The sequence below is a fragment of the Pinus tabuliformis genome, chromosome 7 (genome assembly GCF_031772625.1).
Source record: "Pinus tabuliformis cultivar Carrire ecotype Pingquan chromosome 7, CPIR1, whole genome shotgun sequence".
NCBI classification, from domain to species: domain Eukaryota; kingdom Viridiplantae; phylum Streptophyta; class Pinopsida; order Pinales; family Pinaceae; genus Pinus; species Pinus tabuliformis.
This window is the reverse complement of record NC_142293.1, coordinates 966,292,652-966,314,000: the sequence shown is the minus strand read 5'-3', so window position 1 is coordinate 966,314,000 and position 21,349 is coordinate 966,292,652. Positions and strand designations below refer to the sequence as shown.

At 36.1% G+C, this 21,349-nt stretch overlaps 2 pseudogenes; both read right to left on the bottom strand.

Annotated features, from left to right (window-relative positions):
* Positions 1-1,972: 1,972 nt before the first annotated feature.
* Positions 1,973-2,690, bottom strand: LOC149250827 (calcineurin B-like protein 3 pseudogene; annotated as a pseudogene).
* Positions 2,691-6,192: 3,502 nt separating this feature from the next.
* On the bottom strand, positions 6,193-6,829 carry LOC149250826 (calcineurin B-like protein 3 pseudogene; annotated as a pseudogene).
* Positions 6,830-21,349: the final 14,520 nt, after the last annotated feature.

Genomic DNA, 21,349 nt, shown 5'->3' with positions numbered 1-21,349 from the left:
ATTTCCTCCTGGATCCCAAATTTTATTTTGTAATCTTTCTTTGCTTGTCAATTGCTTTACTGCTGTTGTTAACTGTTGTTGTCCTCCAGGGTTCCATATTTTGTGCTGTAGTGCTCCACTTGCTCTGCTCTTGCAATCTTTCGCTGTCTTTCTCTTGTTGTCTTTCCTTTTCTTTCTTGCTACTGCTGGTCTCTTCCGGGATTCTTTCGTCATCAGTCTTCTGATACTTTCAATCTCTTGGTCTAATAAATCTCCCGGCTGTTGATTTCTTGCTGCCTGCTGAGCTAAGACGGCTTGCTCAGTTTTTACTTTCTCTATCTGTACTGTCACTTGCTGACTTCTTGCTTCTTTGCTTGTTTCTGTTCTGACTTTCTCATTTCTTACCGCCACCCAATCATCCATACCCTCTTGTCTTCTGGAACAGAAAACTTCTTCTTCCTTCATTTGACTGCTCAACTGAGTCAAATGTTTTGCAACAATACCTGCATTCACAAAACACTTGTTAGAATAAAAATCAGAAGGCATCAGTGCCTTGTCCTCCTTTGCCAGCACTTCAGTATGCTGTTCTGAATTCTCCTCCACTATCAGCACATCAGTATGCTGATTCTTTTTACCCAAAGAATTCTCTGAAGAATTCTCAAGACTGTCAACCAGTCTTTCTCCCACATCATCTGCTTCCATGGTATCTTTCTGCACTCGTTCACTGTACTGAACTCTTTCTTCTGCTATCTCCCTGTCATACTCCGAATTTTCCAACAAATATTCTAGCAATGCAATTTCTTTGTAACATTGCTGAAGCATAACATCACCATCACTTACAGTCCCTGCATGCATACACAACTTGTCAGTTTGAAAACTACAAGTCTCAACAGCTTTAATCGTCGGTTCATATACCAGTTCTTCCAGTTGATCATCTTCTTCATTCACATGAACTTCCTCTTCCAACTCAGCTGCTCTGAGTTGCGTACACTTCAACTGTACATCCATCAGCTGCTCGAGCTTCTTCAGCTCTTCCATTAACTGCATGTTTATCTGTCGATCTCTTTTCTGTTGTAGCTTATGCCACTTCACTTTCTTTCCCTTCAGTGGAAAGATCCATCCTCTATTCTAGTTTTCCTGCTCTTGCAGCCATTCCTCTAGTACCTGCAATTGCACTTTCATTACTGCAATCTCTCTTTCTCTGACTTCTGCAGTCATCTCATCGCTGTGGCATTCCTCTGAACCTCTTCTTTGATCCTCCATGATCACTTTCTCCATGAGTTGTTCACTCACTATGAGTTGTACTAGCCTCTACGACAGCAATCTCTTCTGCTGCCACTTACCTCACCAAGCCCTCCTCACTCAGTCTTTTGGTAAGTACTGGTTCACTGCCTCTGGAACCTCTTTGAGCACTCTCCTCTGCTCACTCTCTAGGCTGTCTCTTCAACTCACGTTCTTCTTCAGGACACTGCAATTGTCCTCCTTATTCAACCTTTAGCTGAATGCCAGGTTCAATGCCATCGTCTTCTCTGCAACCATAACCTCGATCATAAATTTCAAATCAGAGAATCATCTCACCTGCCTGATCTCGTCCTTCATTCGCCTCTGTAATTTCCTTCACTGTAATCCTGTTCACTTGCAATTATGTATGCTGCATTTCATATTTAAAATCTGATCTTCCTTTCAGTCTTTCAACAAAAATATATTTCAATTCAACAAAATCTTCTTGTCATCATTCAGAAAATAAATATTTCAACAGAGCATTCCTGCTCTGATACCAAAAATGATAGCGAGCTAAACCCGCCAAACCCAGAATCACATTCATACCCTTGTATACAACATATCTCAGTATTTTCCCCAAACCAAATTCTTAATACTTGGCAAAGTCACACTCAATATATGCCCTTTAAACGTAATCGAGATTGACATTCACAAATTCCACCAGCGCACATGGGATTATTAACCTTCACGGTTTTTTCAACATACAGTTTCTCTATTCAAAAGTCTCGTCAATAATACTTTTGATGACATCATCTGAAAGGTTCATGCCTGACTCAGCAAGCATGGCCACTACCATACTTTTCACCTCTTGTCTCTCAATAAAGCCTTGTTGCTTTAAGTCATAGAGTTCAAAGGAAAAGTCAATTTTTCCATCTATTGGAGCATTTGGATGAAACACTGAGAGTGCGCGGGCAAACTCTTCAAAACCCAGTGCGTTATTTATGCTTTATGTCAAACAAATCGAAAACTCTATATGCAAACAGGCTCTCTTTCTTATTGGTTTAAATAATGCCAGTTGAAACTCTTCCTTGTTGATAGGACCATCATCAACAACATTGCTACTAATCTTCTTAAATAGTTCATATAATGCTTCTATTCCGCTCACACTGAAAACAGTTTCACTTACCACTTTTTGAGGGTTTCTAAGGCGGCGAGGTTGCATGAAAGACTTTATGCCAGGACAAGGCAATAGTTGATCCAATACATAGCCAATTTCCTCCAAGCACTGCACCATTATAGTATAAACTCATAACCATCCTCCATGCCAGTGTTATGAAAATGTAGTGGCTTCCAAATTTGCGAACGACCGCCTCGGACCAGTTTCGCAAAAGATCCCATCAAACATCCCTTCCTTTCCGAGAGAGCAGATAAAAATAGGCCATATATAAATTTCTTAAAAATAAAAAGGGTCAACTGAGAATGGCTGCTTCTGCTTCGCACTATCCAGGCCTGCATTTGAATGTAATACTCCCGAAACTCAGAAGGTGCAGTTATCCCACGATGCTATGATAGTTATCTTTTAAGAATCGCTCCGATGCGATCTCAATGGGAAATCATCGTTTCCCAGGATGAATGTCATTCAATTATTGCCGGTTCCATGCGCCGATGCAAAATCTCTGGACCCGATGCACTTCAAACCGGAGATGTATTTAATTCACTCCGCTCCGAGCCTCTGCTGCGCTAACGTCTTCGGCTTTAAATCTTTTTATTTATTAACGCGGTCTTCACTAAATCAAACATTCCCGTAATCCTCATAACAACAGCATTGACCGCCATTTATAATCGTCAACGACATCTAAGATATGTATCCGGCAATACAACTCTACGTAAATCGTAATACAATACACAGGGATATATATATCTCCGACCCTATAAACATCTCGGTCGCATACATTGTCCAACCATCTCCGATTTCATTCGCCACAGTTCCGATCCGGTCCAAGTCGGAATCACAATTCGGCAATTCAATGTAGGCTCACGCCTTTGGACTCTTCATTAAGCCATAAAAAAAATTACAATCCTTCTGGCGCTCAAGGAACAACATATGAGTTTCTTCCACTGATTACGCCTTATTAAAATGATTTTCCAGTCACGGCACTACATACGCTGCAATCAGACTCTGTAGGATTGTCTCCTTAGAGAGACACCGATCAACAGCGCCCCAAACTCATCATACACGAAATCTGTGCCACGTAGATCCTAAATCTAGTCGGCAATTCACCATAACTGATATCGGTTATTTAACCTGCGCCAAAACAATGCTACAGCTCTTCGACCCATTACAACTGAATACCAGTATTAACAACATCAAACTTATGTGCAGAGTTCTGTTACAAAATTTATTCTACGTTTCCCTGCCAAACTCAGACATGGTAATGCCATATATATAATTGAAAATTCACATTCATTCACTCATACTCATAGAATCGATCTATGCATATAACTTTGGAAAACGCTTTCATATAACCACACCAAAATCATTTACAGGCTTTTTTTCTTGGCCAGATATTCCAGGTCGATGGCCTTTTTACAATTTCCCAAGGCTCCCAAGCGGAAACCCTCACACTATTCTCCCCTCTCCACTCTCAATCTCACTAATCTATATCAATTGAATTGAACCAATTTTGGTTCATATCCCTTTAGTCACTCCACAAAATCCGAAAGTATCTCAACACCCCTACAATCTAGAATTTTATCCCTAAATTATGAAACTAAATCTAACTTAGGCTCATAATTAATTCTTAAATATCCCAAGTCTAACTTCTCTCATGTTTTCCAATTATTTGGAAACATTTCAAATCCTCTCAAAATCTCATAAATATTTACATAATATTAATAATTTCTCAAAAACATGAAACCCCTAGATTTAAATAAAATACAAAGTATTTTTCGGAGATGATGCTCCTGCATCAGACTCCCCATGTAAGAAAATTCATGACCACCTGGTCATAAGTCTGGATATTTCCTCCTGGATCCTAAATTTTATTTTGTAATCTTTCTTTGCTTGTCAATTGCTTTACTACTGTTGTTAACTGTTGTTGTCCTCCAGGGTTCCATATTTTGTGCTGTAGTGCTCCACTTGCTCTGCTCTTGCAATATTTCGCTGTCTTTCTCTTGTTGTCTTTCCTTTTCTTTCTTGCTACTGCTGGTCTCTTCCGGGATTCTTTCGTCATCAGTCTTCTGATACTTTCAATCTCTTTGTCTAATAAATCTCCCGGCTGTTGATTTCTTGCTGCTTGCTGAGCTAAGACGGCTTGCTCAGTTTTTACTTTCTCTATCTCTACTGTCACTTGCTGACTTCTTGCTTCTTTGCTTGTTTCTGTTCTGACTTTCTCATTTCTTACCGCCACCCAATCATCCATACCTTCTTGTCTTCTGGAACAGAAAACTTCTTCTTCCTTCATTTGACTGCTCAACTGAGTCAAATGTTCTGCAACAATACCTGCATTCACAAAACACTTGTTAGAATAAAAATCAGAAGGCATCAGTGCCTTGTCCTCCTTTGCCAGCACTTCAGTATGTTGTTCTGAATTCTCCTCCACTATCAGCACATCAATATGCTGATTCTTTTTACCCAAAGAATTATCTGAAGAATTCTAAGGACTGTCAACCAGTATTTCTCCCACATCATCTGCTTCCATGGTATCGTTCTGCACTCGTTCACTGTACTGAAATCTTTCTTCTGCTATCTCCCTGTCATACTCCGAATTTTCCAACAAATATTCTAGCAATGCAATTTCTTTGTAACATTGCTGAAGCATAACATCACCATCACTTACAGTCCCTGCATGCATACACAACTTGTCAGTTTGAAAACTACAAGTCTCAACGGCTTTAATCGTCGGTTCATATACCAGTTCTTCCAGTTGATCATCTTCTTCATTCACATGAACTTCCTCTTCCAACTCAGCTGCTCTGAGTTGCGTACACTTCAACTGTACATCCATCAGCTGCTCGAGCTTCTACAGCTCTTCCATTAACTGCATGTTTATCTATCGATCTCTTTTCTGTTGTAGCTTATGCCACTTCACTTTCTTTCCCTTCAGTGGAAAGATCCATCCTCTATTCTGGTTTTCCTGCTCTTGCAGCCATTCCTCTAGTACCTGCAATTGCACTTTCATTACTGCAATCTCTCTTTCTCTGACTTCTGCAGTCATCTCATCGCTGTGGCATTCCTCTGAACCTCTTCTTTTATCCTCCATGATCACTTTCTCCATGAGTTGTTCACTCACTATGAGTTGTACTAGCCTCTGCGACAGCAATCTCTTCTGCTGCCACTTACCTCACCAAGCCCTCCTCACTCAGTCTTTTGGTAAGTATTGGTTCACTGCCTATGGAACCTCTTTGAGCACTCTCCTCTGCTCACTCTCTAGGCCGTCTCTTCAACTCACGTTCTTCTTCAGGACACTGCAATTGTCCTCCTTATTCAGCCTTTAGCTGAATGCCAGGTTCAATGCCATCGTCTTCTCTGCAACCATAACCTCAATCATAAATTTCAAATCAGAGAATCATCTCACCTGCCTGATCTCGTCCTTCATTCACCTCTGTAATTTCCTTCACTGTAATCCTGTTCACTTGCAATTATGTATGCTGCATTTGAGATTTAAAATCTGATCTTCCTTTCAGTCTTTCAACAAAAATATATTTCAATTCAACAAAATCTTCTTGTCATCATTCAGAAAATAAATATTTCAACAGAGCATTCCTGCTCTGATACCAAAAATGATAGCGAGCTAAACCTGCCAAACCCAGAATCACATTCATACCCTTGTATACAACATATCTCAGTATTTTCCCCAAACCAAATTCTTAATACTTGGCAAAGTCACACTCAATATATGCCCTTTAAACGTAATCGAGATTGACATTCACAATTTCCACCAGCGCACATGGGATTATTAACCTTCACGGTTTATTCAACATACAGTTTCTCTATTCAAAAGTCTCGTCAATAATACTTTTGATGACATCATCTGAAAGGTTCATGCCTGACTCAGCAAGCGTGGCCACTACCATACTTTTCACCTCTTGTCTCTCAATAAAGCCTTGTTGCTTTAAGTCATAGAGTTCAAAGGAAAAGTCAATTTTTCCATCTATTGGAGCATTTGGATGAAACACTGAGAGTGTGCGGGCAAACTCTTCAAAACCCAGTGCATTCTTTATGCTTTATGTCAAACAAATCGAAAACTCTATCTGCAAACAGGCTCTCTTTCTTATTGGTTTAAATAATGCCAGTTGAAACTCTTCCTTGTTGATAGGACCATCATCAACAACAGTGCTACTAATCTTCTTAAATAGTTCATATAATGCTTCTATTCCGCTCACACTGAAAACAGTTTCACTTACCACTTTCTGAGGGTTTCTAAGGCGGTGAGGTCGCATGAAAGACTTTATGCCAGGACAAGGCAATAGTTGATCCAATACATAGCCAATTTCCTCCAAGCACTGCACCATTATAGTATAAACTCATAACCATCCTCCATGCCGGTGTTATGAAAATGTAGTGGCTTCCAAATTTGTGAACGACTGCCTCGGACCAGTTTCGCAAAAGATCCCATCAAACATCCCTTCCTTTTCGAGAGAGCAGATAAAAATAGGCCATATATAAATTTCTTAAAAATAAAAAGGGTCAACTGAGAATGGCTGCTTCTGCTTCGCACTATCCAGGCCTGCATTTGAATGTAATACTCCCGAAACTCAGAAGGTGCAGTTATCCCACGATGCTATGATATTTATCGTTTAAGAATCTCTCCGATGCGATCTCAATGGGAAATCATCGTTTCCCAGGATGAATGTCATTCAATTATCACCGGTTCCACGCGCCAATGCAAAATCTCTGGACCCGATGCACTTCAAACCGGAGATGTATTTAATTCACTCCGCTCCGAGCCTCTGCTGCGCTAACGTCTTCGGCTTTAAATCTTTTTATTTATTAACGCGGTCTTCACTAAATCAAACATTCCCGTAATCCTCATAACAACAGCATTGACCGCCATTTATAATCGTCAACGACATCTAAGATATGTATCCGGCAATACAACTCTACGTAAATCGTAATACAATACACAGGGATATATATATCTCCGACCCTATAAACATCTTGGTTGCATACATTGTCCAACCATCTCCAATTCGGCAATTCAATGTAGGCTCACGCCTTTGGACTCTTCATTAAGCCATAAAAAAAATTACAAACCTTCTGGCGCTCAAGGAACAACATATGAGTTTCTTCCATTGATTACGCCTTATTAAAATGATTTTCCAGTCACGGCGCTACATACGCTGCAATCATACTATGTAGGATTGTCTCCTTAGAGAGACACCGATCAACAACGCCCCAAACTCATCATACACGAAATCTGTGCCACGTAGATCCTAAATCTAGTCGGCAATTCACTGTAACTGATATCGGTTATTTAACTTGCACCAAAACAATGCTACAGCTCTTCGACCCATTACAACTGAATACCAGTATTAACAACATCAAACTTATGTGCAGAGTTCTGTTAAAAAATTTATTCTACGTTTCCCTGCCAAACTCAGACATGGTAATGCCATATATATAATTGAAAATTCACATTCATTCACTCATACTCATAGAATCGATCTATACATATAACTTTGGAAAACGCTTTCATATAACCTCACCAAAATCATTTACAGACTTTTTTCTTGGCCAGATATTCCAGGTCGATGGCCTTTTTACAATTGCCCAAGGCTCCCAAGCGGAAACCATCACACTATTCTCCCCTCTCCACTCTCAATCTCACTAATCTATATCAATTGAATTGAACCAATTTTGGTTCATATCCCTTTAGTCACTCCACAAAATCCCCAAGTATCTCAACACCCCTATAATCTAGAATTTTATCCCTAAATTATGAAACTAAATCTAACTTAGGCTCATAATTAATTCTTAAATATCCCAAGTCTAACTTCTCTCATGTTTTCCAATTATTTGGAAACATTTCAAATCCTCTCAAAATCTCATAAATATTTACATAATATTAATAATTTCTCAAAAACATGAAACCCCTAGATTTAAATAAAATACAAAGTATTTTTCGGAGATGATGCTCCTGCATCAATTGTCCTAAATTTTTCTATTTTGTTGGATCCTTCTTCATAGGGAATGAGCTTGAGTAAGGTTTCATTGAGGGCTTACAATTCTCCTTCTACCCTTCTCAAGTCCTTTACATTTACATAGATATCATGCCCCACTATAAACTACTAATCTTGAAAAAAAATATGTTATCAAACCATCGAGACCATGGGATTTTCCCACTAGCATATATTACACTAATTATTATGTTTCCTCAATTGTTATTTCTTTCATGAGGGTTGTATTGTTTCTTTTTATGACTATTGATAGGATGCAATCAATTATGGATTACATTGCATTGATTCTATATTCTTATGGTTCTACTATAGATGGCAATAGTAAGGTTTTTAGTACATTCTCAATGTTTTTGTGTGCCTCCAAATTGTCTCATTATTCATTCTTCAATGGTGTAATTTAATTATGGTGTCTTTTATTTACTAGGGATTTGTGTAATACCTTAAATTTTTTCATCTCATTCCCTGAGCCATATTATCTTGGTTTTTACCCTTGGAGAATCTCTTTTTCTTGTGCTTTGATATCTAGACATTCTTGTACATGTTCCTCTTATCATTTTAGGTTTATTGCTCTAGCTCCTTTTATCATAATATGTTGAATGAAATTTTTTAAGGTCTCTAAGGCCCCTATGTTAAATCCATAAGATTCATTTTTTATTATTTTATCATTTATGGTTAGGTTGGATTATTGTTATGTTATATTATGTTCATTTTACCTCATATTTATAATAAAGGAGATACATTTGTATAGAGACCTTGTCTTGGCATTGGATGTATTGTTAAAGGAGGTTTACCCATCAAAGTGGATTATTATTCATTGACTTTTTATATTTATCAACACATGGATTTTCTTATTCTTTCCATTCTTGTACTATTTCTGGAGTTTGTTTCATAACATTTAGTATTAAATCCTTCTAGATGTTTACTTGGCATTGAGACAAACTGTGCTAGTGAAAATAGAACTTTCAAAATTAGTTGAAGAAGGGAAGTTGATTATTCAACCAAAAAATGTTATAGATAAACATTCTCTATATCTTTAGAATAGAACAATTATGGAGTACCTAATCATGTGGAAGAATATACCTCTAGAATAAGCTACATGGGAAAATGAGTAATTCATGAAGAAACACCCTCAATTACAAGTTTTGATGGAAAATAGTACTTAAACATGGAGGATATGTTAAGACCCCTAAGGCCCCTATGTTAAATTCACAACAATCATTCATTATTGATTTATTAGTTACTGTTAAGTTGGCTTAGTGTTAGGTTACATCATGTTGACTTTATCTCATATTTATAATAAATATGATTCATTTGTATAGGGATGTTGTCTTGGAATTGGATGCATTATAAAAGGAAGTTTCCTTGTTGAAATGGATTGTTATTCATTGAATTATTATCTTTCTTAAGGTGTAAAGTTTCTTATTCTTGTTATTTGTATACTATTTGCAGAGTTTGAGTCATAATAGATTCCATTTTCTTTTTGAGATCTCTCTGTGCTTGGAAGATATAATTTCCCAAAACCTGCTTGTTCCAAATATTTATTCTTTCTTTCAAGTTTTCCAAACATTTATGTAATATGTACATTTGTGTTCCCAACGATTCTCCTATTTCCTCCCATGATTCCTTGATTCTAACATGAAATTCTACATGTGAGAGCCAAATTTTCTCAAACTGAAAGGGTTTTTTTGTGGGGTGAAAGAGTTGTCCCTTTTTATGCTAATAGGCAAGTGGTCTAGCCCTATACATGGAAATATTTCCACCTTCACTATTCCCAACTACTTAAGGACAATTTCAACTACTAGAAAATATTTTTTTGTTCCATGTATGATAATCATTCTAAGTACTAATATGAACTAATTAGAGCTTTTCAATGATGTTTCTAAAAAAAGACCATCTTCCTTGAGATGTCTGATTCCTTCTCTCTTTTCCATGAGGTTGGTCATTAAGTTTAAGTCTCCCCCTATGATCCATGGTTGATCATTGATTGTTAGCTTCGAGTTGTAGGTAGAATATAAACAAATTCTACCTTTTGTGTTTAAGTGATCAAAGCCCACACTCATGTCCTTCAAATTAAAACCATCTTCTCTAGGTTTTTGATCTACCATATCTGTTGACAATCAAATAGAAAATTCGCTTTCAAAATAGGGTCTTTTTGTGAATGTTGGCGAAATCCTATTTGTGGCTATCAATGAGAGTATGGTAGTTGAAACTCAAATACAATTCTATAATAAGTGTTTTTACTTCAAATCTTAAATCCTTTTTTGTTAATGAATGCCAATCATAAAAGGAGGTTTTATTTAAGAATATGTAAGCTTAATGTCTATCCAAATGGATTCAAACTTTTTGTGTAGATGGTCATTGTTACAAAATTTTCCTTTAGCTTCAAGGGAGGAAAAATAATCAAGAAATTAGTGAATAGGTGGTAAGTTTCTAGGACATTTTTTGTCTCTTTTTTGAGCACACGAAGAATGCATAGAACAAAAATTTAGAGAACAATCCATAGTATTAATTATTGTAGGTCAATGTTTTGAATCCATACTAGGATTCATCTTCAGGAAAATGAGTCCAAATAAATGTGAAATAAATATAGACATCCTCTTCATACATGGTAGTAATAATAGTTTTAAGATTTATGTGGTTGGTATTTTTTGAACAAAAATTTGGAGAATAAGCCACAATATTCATTATTTAAGGTCGACATTTCAAATTTGTGTTAAATTCATCTTCATGACATGTATTTTTATACTACTCACAATAAAAATACAATTTTTTCTATGGAAAAAAGATATAGCTTTTGTGCTAGGGTATTTGGGTCATAGACATTTGTTACTACACATTTATCCCTAGAGCCCATCTGTCAAAATTTTATTAACATGGTTATGTTTGATTTTATGATATTGTAGAGGAGCAATTGATATGGATACTATAATATTGCTATCCCTCCTAAAACTCCTTCTACATTGATTGTGACTATCCCACATCCTCTCCAAATCCTTTTGGAAATTAGTTCAATTTCTCCTTGACACATTCCATTTAATGAATAAACTTAATGGTAGGTCTTTTAATCATTATCCTATTCTTTAGCATCCTTTACTTACCCTTGGCATTCAAACCTAGAATATTTCATGTAAGAAATTTCACTTTAAACAGAGGATTAGGTAGCTAATAACTATTCCAAAAGCACTATCCTACCCAAGTAAATTAGTTGAGTCTCGTCTTCTTGAATTTTTTGTTTCATAATTTTCTTGCCTCTTTTTTTTTGTCCATTGTTTTTCTAAGATTTTAGAGAAATTGTTAGGATTCCTAGAATCTTTTAATGCCCCTAACTTTGGTTGGTCATTCCTACTTTGAATTTTTCTTTTGATAATTATTTCTAGAGCTAGTATATCTCCTCTTAATAAAGGTTGATTAAGTGGTCTTCTCTGTACTTTTCCAATAGGGATTAAGTCTATGTATTCTGTATCTATCTCTAAATTTTGATTAGTGCTTCCTCTTCTAATTCTAGTAGATTAACTTCCTCTATATCCACAAGTCACTTATCTCATGTGTTTTATTTTTTCTCTCTATGTTTTCAGGCCTTCTCCTTTTCCACTAAAGCTATGGATTTTCTTGACTTATTGTTGTTTCCTTTATTGACATTAATGCTACTTCCCCTTCACATTAAACTTGATTTTGTGGGTTAGCTTGTACCTCTAATGTTAGTACCTAAAATTGTTTCAACCTTTGTGACCATTGTGATTTGAGTCCTTCGGTGTTTTTCATCCTATTTTTTGATTTCTTAAGGCATTGATAGAACCTTGTTGATCTACGCCATCTTCATATTTGGTGGTAGGTACCTATTTTTAAGTGGGAAATCCTTGAGAATATGACCATGTTCATGCCATTTATGGCATTGAAAGCGGCCATGCTCATAGTCTAATGTTTGCATCTTTGTCTTGGAAGTAGATATAGATAGCATTTGTAAAAGCACTAGATATGTTCATGTAAAAATATAGGGATGAGAGGTACACTTACCTACCTTTGTGGCTTAAGAGGTCTTCATAAATGTTCCTAGAGTGTTGTTGATGCCTATGATGGTTTATGCATCCTAATATTCTTATGGAAGGGAATTGATTTTGATCTATAAAGGAACTTATGTGAAATAATTCTTCTATGGGCTTACTAGTTCTATCCAATATTTGAGGTGCAACCCTACTAAGTTAAAGAATTAGGGTTCTTCATCAAATATGTGCTTGTGGTCTTCAATACTTGCAAAAATCAAGCCATTCGATGCAATCTTTAGATTGTTTTTATTAAAAGTTTACCCAATAAACAAGGGACTTAATTGAAAAATACTAATAAATTTGACTATGACTACATGATATTTCATGTTTTGGATAGAGATAACTTTTTACCTAATATGAATCTCATTTTTTTTTAACCAACCCCTTCATCTTGCTTCTCCTCCAATTGGAGATTTGATTTTCCTTTATTAATTACTTATTTTCCTATGTTAGAGCTTACTTCATTTCTTGATCCACTCTTTACCCAACAACACAACACTTGCCTCCCTCTTAATTACATTCTTGAATGAGAGGAGAACAAGTTTTCCCACCATCCTTATTTCTTTTACCATTACCCATGCACTTAATTCAGGGAAAAGTCTTCCTTTTCATTTTTCTGAGGGGGACAAAGTTATATATATCTTTTTCCTTTAAAAATAAAATGTGATACTCATTGCACTTTAGTTTTATATGCAACTTTTCTGTTTATATAAAAAATATGTTAAAAATGGTTGAAAAAAAAATCCTTTTAATTTCTAAAGTTAAGCTTAATTTCTAAAGTTATGATTTTGGAGATTATTACCATTGGTATGACATCCAACAACTATATACAAGTGTTCTTCTCTAACTCCATTGAGGGAGTGTTAGGTAGACCTAAATTTCTACAAAATCATTATTTTATGTACACATAAAATAACATATTATCCACATTACCTCATTGTATCTTTAGGCCACTCTCTTTGTATTTTTCTATTCAACATAGTAATAACACATTATCAAGCTCTCATCGCCCCCAAATTCCCCATAAAAGCGGTATATAAACATCAGTTTAAAGAAAAAGGAAAATAGAAAATTGGTGATCGATGATCAATTATGCTTGAAAAAAAATCCTTGGCCCTAGGAATTAGGAGTATCATGGGATTTTTCATGCATTTTCTGCCTCATTATATGTCTATTAAATCATTAGTGATTATTTAGTAGGTTAGCATAATATGCTTTTTTTTTTTGTTATTTATGTATTAAAACCGGGTAGGAATTACTTTTGGAGCCTTTTACTTATAAACCTCCTTACTTAGAATTTCAAGATCAAAATAATAAGTTAATAGGTATGCTTGAAAACTATGATTTGGTGAGGAGAAGGGGTGGGCTAGGTAACCCATTGAAACTATTCTTAAGCTTTATCTATCTATCCCATCAAGATATACATATCAAGTTCAAAAGGTTGATGTTGATAAGTGGAGGAATGTACCCACCATTTGATCATGGTTATTAGAGTGATTATCTAATCAAATGAAAAAGTGAGAACCACATGGATCCATGCATGCAATGTTTTATTGATACACTACTGGCCAACAAATTATGGATTTATATGCACACCTCACTAGGTTATCATACACATTGGACTTGAGAGAGGTAAAAACAAGTCACCAACCTTAAAGTGGGTCAAGCATGGATTCCCATCCTTTGTTTTAATGCATCCACTAAAGTGGCAATGGGTCAACACGTTGGTGAGGTAGTGGCATGGAAAACCAAATCTAAAGAATATGCATTAAATGTTGTTGCCTCAAGGGATTTGGTTGAGAAAAACCTTGAACTTATAGCTATCATTCTAAAAGATAAAATTTTACTATTGAAGAAACTACAACAAAAGTATGCAACATTTAGACTTGATTTAGAGGTAGAGTGTCAACAAGGAGACACCCAAATTAGGACATTTATGGAGAGCATGGAACCACTGGCCTAGGAGATAGAGAACAAGAGAATGATGCTCAAACATAGTACCAAGTTTTAGTGTGGCCATCCCTACTATCTTTCGAGGATTGTAGACCATCAATTTTAATTGATATTGTGCCTCAAAGCACACCTTATTCAAGATGAATAAAACTAAGGCTTGATATAGAGGCCTTTTTATAGAGCCATATAGATATCCATTTGATACAAAGTAATTAAGTCGCGTTTATCGATTATGTTGTACTAATCAGTACAAGGTTTTAAATTATTATCAAGCTACCAAAAGCAGTGAAGAGAGCACAATACATGCTTTTGATCCTTTCTAATCAAAGTATTTGGATTAGGAGGTACATAATATACCGATGGGGTAAATGGTTCATCAAGACAAAAGATAAATCAATATATTTATCATTGTTATTTTTTCGAATCGAGGTTGGGCATTAGAGCTGAAGTCCCTAGAATATTTTAAGGATGTAGATCCCACTCAACATTACTCAATGGGTCAGTTGATTTTGACTAAACTACTCGAACGAACGAAATATAAAATTGTGGGAGATATGGGTTATCAAGTAGTAAGAATGGGAGGTCACATTAGAAACAAGGAAAATATTGAGAGGGGGATGAATCAATATTTTGAAACTTTTAACAATTATTTAGGCAAAAAAACAAAATCAATAATACAACAATGCATTGATCACATACAATTTGAACACAACATGTTTATGTGGAAACCCATATGGGAGAAAACCACAAATTCTTTTTTATTATGATGTAAATGCAAGCACCAACTCCAAATTACATCAAATTATGTAGGAACCAACCTACAGGAGGCTCCAACCCTCTTTTATTTTCAAGCACCCACTTGCTAGAGGCACCAACTCCCTGATCTTTATAGGTACCAACTTGAAGGAGACTCTAATCTATTTACAAGCACCTATTTTCTCAGCCTATCAAATCTGTCATTTCATACATTTTTAGACTTAGATACAAGGCTATTTAATTGAAATATCACTCACAAAATGATCAAATCTTAGATTTGAATATCTTCTTTGATCTTTGTTCTATAAAACCCCCCTTCTCTCTAATTCAATTAAGGTTCCTCACCCAATTACAACATATCCCTCACTCATATGATCTCAATTTTTTTTTTTTTGCAATTCACTTTTCAAAACTTCAGATCTTAAAATCTCAAACTCATAGTAGCTCAAGATCTTAACTAATCTACACATTCATCCTTTGCACAACACTCATCTTTAGCTTTGTCTTAGTTTTTCTTCACTTCTATCTATTGTTTAGTTCCCCATTTTCTCCTCGTTCAATTCAAGCTTCCTATGCTTCTACATGTCGACAACAACTACAACTCTATGATTTGCATGGGAGCTACTATATTTCTCACGTCATCCTTTTGACTTTTATTGATGTTTCCGCCTCATATTTGTAACCAAAACATACTATGTTCCTTTCATAATTTTATAATAATTTGGCACTAGAATTCCAAACCTTATCCAATCGTATCCCCTTATTTTCATGCTTCCTGGAGGATTTGGCCATAGTTTGAAATTGAGTGCTTAAGCCCCAAGGGTGCTTAGGCTTGGACCTGTGAAAATAAGTTAAATCAAGATATCATCATTTTATTTTGTTGTCTCTTATGTTTGGCTCCTCATAACTAATGGTAGGAACCACAACCTTAATGTTAAATATCCACCACTTCTAAAGTGCACTCGTATTCGATCAAGATGGACTCCCCTGACTATTTGAAATTTAACAAGGGGGTTCCTATGTTAGCATTATTCAACTAGCTGATGTTGGCATTGGTTCATGATGGAAGCTAGCTCATGTTGGAATTGATGTCAACCCTTGTAGCCTAACTGATGTATGGATGCCTTCATTGTAGAATGGTTGCAACTAGTGGAGTTGGCATTGAGTTGATTGTTTTGGCATTAATGTCAACCTTATGAGGTCATGCATGTATTTCAACCTCATGAATATGTAGATTTATGGAGCAGTTGATTTTTGTTGGCATTGATGTTGATCCTATGATGATGAAACACTTGATGACTTGTTTCAGTGATGGTTAGGAGTCATGTGATGATGATGTCGTGGAGGTGCTATAGAGGTCTATCAGAGGTGTTGTAGCTTGTGGAGATGATTGTTGGAGAGTGGAGGACTTGTTGTCACTCTTTCCAACCATGTTTATTAGCCTTCTTGGTCAATTTGGTAGTGACACTTGGGAGACATGTTTGATCCATTTGCAAATGTGTCAGAGGTTGTGTTAGAGGTTCGCAAGCTTGTACAGGAGATGGAGAAGATGATCCAATAGGTGGCCGAGGTTCAGAGCTGAGTGTTAGTGTTTTTCCCCTATGCTATGCCCCATATACTCCCTTATAGGTTCATGAGAATGATTGAAAATTCCTAGTCACATGGAGATAGGCATGTGAGAGTGATTGCACCTTCTAGTCAATTTTAGATAGTGTCAAGCATGCGACTGAGGCATTTCATGAGATTTTCTTCGCATTCCTTGCATTGTTCTGAAGTGAATTAGCTTGGAAATTCCTAGAGGCTTATAAGAAAAGTGAAAAGGGTTGAAAATGGTTTGAAATGATCCTCCCATGATGTGAATGCATTTAGTGCACAATTTGTGGTCTTAGTGGATTGATTTGGTCCAATTTGTGCACTCTTGATCCTAGCCCCAAGCTCAATTTCACCCTACATGTTTTATATTCTTTACTTTGGAGCTTAGTGGTTGTTGATTGTGAGTAGAAGGAGTGTGTATGTGTGTAAGAGAAGGTTGTATAGAGTGTTGATGCTTCAGACCTTGAGTAGATCATAGATGCTTAAGTGAATGAGTGTTAATGAATGAATAGTGAGAATATTTGAAGCATGTTGGAGAATAGATCAGAATTGAAGTTATTGGAGTAGAGATTGTTTGGAGAAGTTTTTGTATGCTGTTGGAGTATATGTTGGTGATCCTCTCACACTTGTTTTTTGTAGGAGTTGTTTTTGCATTTGGAACATAGCCATATTGTCTTATGATGTTATTTGTAATATGCAACATTTTATTGTTGTGAGGGTCTAATTGTAATCATATTTTATGTGGCCACAATTTTTCTAGTTTGGAGAGCATTTGTTTGTGGAGTTTATTATTTTGATTTGATGATGAGATCTTGTTGCTGAGAGAATGTATGAAGAGTTGAGTTCTTGTTGATAAGAATGTCTTGGATCTAGTTTGAAAATAGATGAAAGGAGGTTTGCATAGTGGATAGGAGTAGTGACTTCATGAGAGTGGAATAGTTATATCAAAGCTTCCGTGAAAGGAAGAATTTCTCAATCCAATGGTAGTTGGATAGTCCAATTGGAGTTGGGCGAGGATCGTTGATTGTGGTGGCGTTCAATGGATGGTAGTATGTAGATTTGTATAAGAACATAGTATTCTAGGTTGATGAGTAGAATTGAGTCTCCTAGTGGATCAGTGTTGGCATATTGTATATGAGGTCGAGTCTCCATGTTGATGGGAGTCAGCTAACTATGTAAAAGACAATTTCTTGACATAATAGAAATTCAGAGCAGAGCAGCAACATCAAGGGTGGTTTTTATCTTGGAATGGTTTGCACAATACATCTTGTGTCTCATGTGTGATTGATATGTTGTGCATGTTTATTTTTTTGTAGCTTCTTATGGTTTTCAATTATGTTTATGTGATGCACATGTTATGATGTTTATAGATGTTGGTTAACATACGTGTAATTCAGTAATTGAAGTTTAAATTGGTAAAAATTGTATACAAGTAACACTACTGGTTCACCCCCCTCATCTCAGTAGTACTCAAAGGTTTCCAACAATTGATATCATGATAGATCTAAGACTTTTGTGATCCATAATGTAGAAAACAATATTTTGGACTAATCACATTGTAAGGATTGGGTCGACGTTTTGAACCAACTATTGCGGTTCATCCTCAGGACAAGGTGAGAAACCAATCAATCTAAGAGAATAAATAGTAGGGATGCATTGGTTCAAAACATCGACCCAGTCCTTACAATGTGATTAATCCGAAAGGCTGTTTTCTAAATTGATATCATATCGTGGCTTTTGGCTGCAACTTGATCATTGGAGAGTATATATGGGGTTTTTTGGTGGAAAATTTGTTTTTTTTTTTTTTTTTTCTAGAATGTCTATCCTCACTGTTGGAAATTACAAGGTATGGCACAAAAATGTAAAATCTCAATTATTATTTTGTGGATCTAAGATTTGGAGAGTAGTATGTGAAGGTTTTGGCATGGATCCAATTGTAGATGAAGTTTTGTAGCAGGATGCACAAGATATATGCATAATATACAAGAATCTTCACGATGATGATTTGAATAGTTTAGTAGGTTTGAAGCATGCCAAGAAAATGTGGGACGAGCTAGAATCCATATTTGGAGATGGTACCAACAACAATTTTGAAAATGATAAGAAGAGAAAAAAGAAGAAAAGAAAGAAGAAGAATAAGAAGAAGGGCCTTCAAAAAAAGAAGCTCAGCAAAAGAGTCTCATTCTTCTAGTGCACATGATTTAGTAGATGATGAGAAGAGATAAGAAAATCATGAATCCAAAGGTATAAACATTAATGATTTTCTTTTGAGTTATAATTTTGATGATTCAGATTTAGATCATGCTGAAGCACATAATGAATATGATAATGTTATTAAGGGTCTTAGAGCTGAGATTTATAGACTAATAGCTGCATGCAAGGATCAAGAAAAATTATTGCAGATTTGTGATGATAAGGAGGCCAAGCTCAAGGAAGAGATTGTCATCTTAAAGATTAAGTTGGTAAATCAGAAAGAGTTGAGGAAGGTATGAGGAAGCAGTATCAAGTGAAGGTAGAAAAGGTTGAGAGATTAGAAGCTGAAGACGTTTCCTTGAGAAAGCAACAAAATATGGAGAAGATAATGGTAGCCTTGGATAATTTTCTTGAGATATAAAGATCACCATTGGATAAATCTGATCTTGAATTTCAAAAGGGTGGGTCTAGTTTTGATGCAGGTAAAAACACCAAAGAAGAACCCATAAAACTTGTAGCAAACAATACCAACAACAAAAGTGAGATCCAAGGAAACAAGAAGCAGATCCAGCAGCTGAATAACAAACAAAAGAACCAACAACAAAGAATAAAATCTCAAGGAGCACTTACATTCATAAGACCTTTTTCTCCTAGAGATGATCGTGGTAGCTCCATTAGATTTCAAAGGAAGCAAAGTCCTTTTATTCCTTTGATCTATGAGATACAATGCTACAATTGTCACAAGTATGGACATGTTGTTGCTAATTGTTGGAGGAAAATGTGATCCAATCACCAATATAAACAACCAAGGAGATTGGCCTTCAGGTATAATCGTGATTTTTATGGTTATTTTTAGTCATGTCACCTGTTTGGCCATAAGGCAATAGAATGCAGGTCTAACCAATGGAGGAGACATACATTTCAAAGAATATTTGATCCTCTTGGCCATGTGGAGTGTTATACATGCCATAGATTTGGCCATATGGAAAGAGATTGTTTGTTTCCCCACTACTCAAGGTAAAACCGTCAAAAGGAGAAAAAACAAAAAATTTCTAGCATAAAAATAGTGAAGCAAGAAAAGAAGCAAGTCAAGGAAGAGAAGAAGTAGATGAAGGAGGATAATAAGCAACCAAAAACTGTGTGGAGAAAGGAGAAATATCTCTACAAGTAGTGAATATCACGATGATTTCTTGCATACTTATAGAGGACTGTAGAATTCATGATAGGTGCACAACCTCAGGGGGAGCATTTGGTTGCTTGATTAGTACAAGTTGTTGCAACAACACTTGATAAGTTCATTTCAGCCTCATGCACATTCAGGTGCACAAGATCAACCTGTCTATTGGAGATATATTGAGCTCAGGGGGAGCTATGCATGGTTTGATGTTTACGTGAGTTATTTTAAATTTATCTCATAAATTTTCACTTAGTTATTTGCAGTTTCTTTACATATGTTTCCTAAGTGAACGAAGTACATCTTTCAACCATATTTATGCTTTTGTTTTCACTGACAAGTTGGTTGAAAATATGGTACATCCATGCATAGAAGGAGTTCATTGGCACATGATGCATATTGATGACATGAGACATGGACTAGCCATGTATGAGTTATTATATGAGGATTTTTACAGCCATGTATGAGTTATTGGTTCATCATTCTATGTTGGTAGAGGGTCCAGTCATTTGTATATCAAGCTGTCATGGTGATAGGAAAGTTTTGGATTCTTTTTGCAGCCACATGTATGGGATAAAGATGATGTAATAGTCATGATGTATCATGTTTTTGAGTCATTGGTCCAAAGGGGATGATTATAGTAGTGATGTAATTCATTGAAAATATATGTAATATGCTCATGGAGCCATGTAGTTGTATTTTCCTATCGTTTAGTCATGAGTCATAAGGTCATGTATGAGGTCTTGTATCACTGCTACAACCATGTATGTATCATTTTATATGTCACTTAAGTCATGGTCATGTGGGGTTTTAGTCCATATGGTGCTTCTTCCTTGAAAATAAAGCATTACTTGCAGTGGAAGTGATCACTATAGCTTGTCTGGTAATGGCATGTGTTTAGAGGGAGCATATATTTTCTCTTATTCACTTCACTCATCCCTTTTTGGCATTATGGTCTGCTTGGAGGTGTTCATGGTGTGCCTCATGCTATGATCATGTTTGATGGATTTTGGCCTCATGTTATGTTCAAAGATATTTGGAGGTGCTGCTATGTGGTTGCTGGTGGGCCCCAGTATTGCAGCAATAATGATGCAACTCTTGGGACTCCCTTCTTTAATTTTATCAACCCGTTAGTTCGTAACAAACTTGGAAGCGTCGGTGTTGTATGCACAAGTACTAGCTCTTGCTGCGACTATCACTTGATCAGTTGGCACAAGTCCGCTAGGAGCTTAAGCCAACTTCTATGATCTCTTAGAGG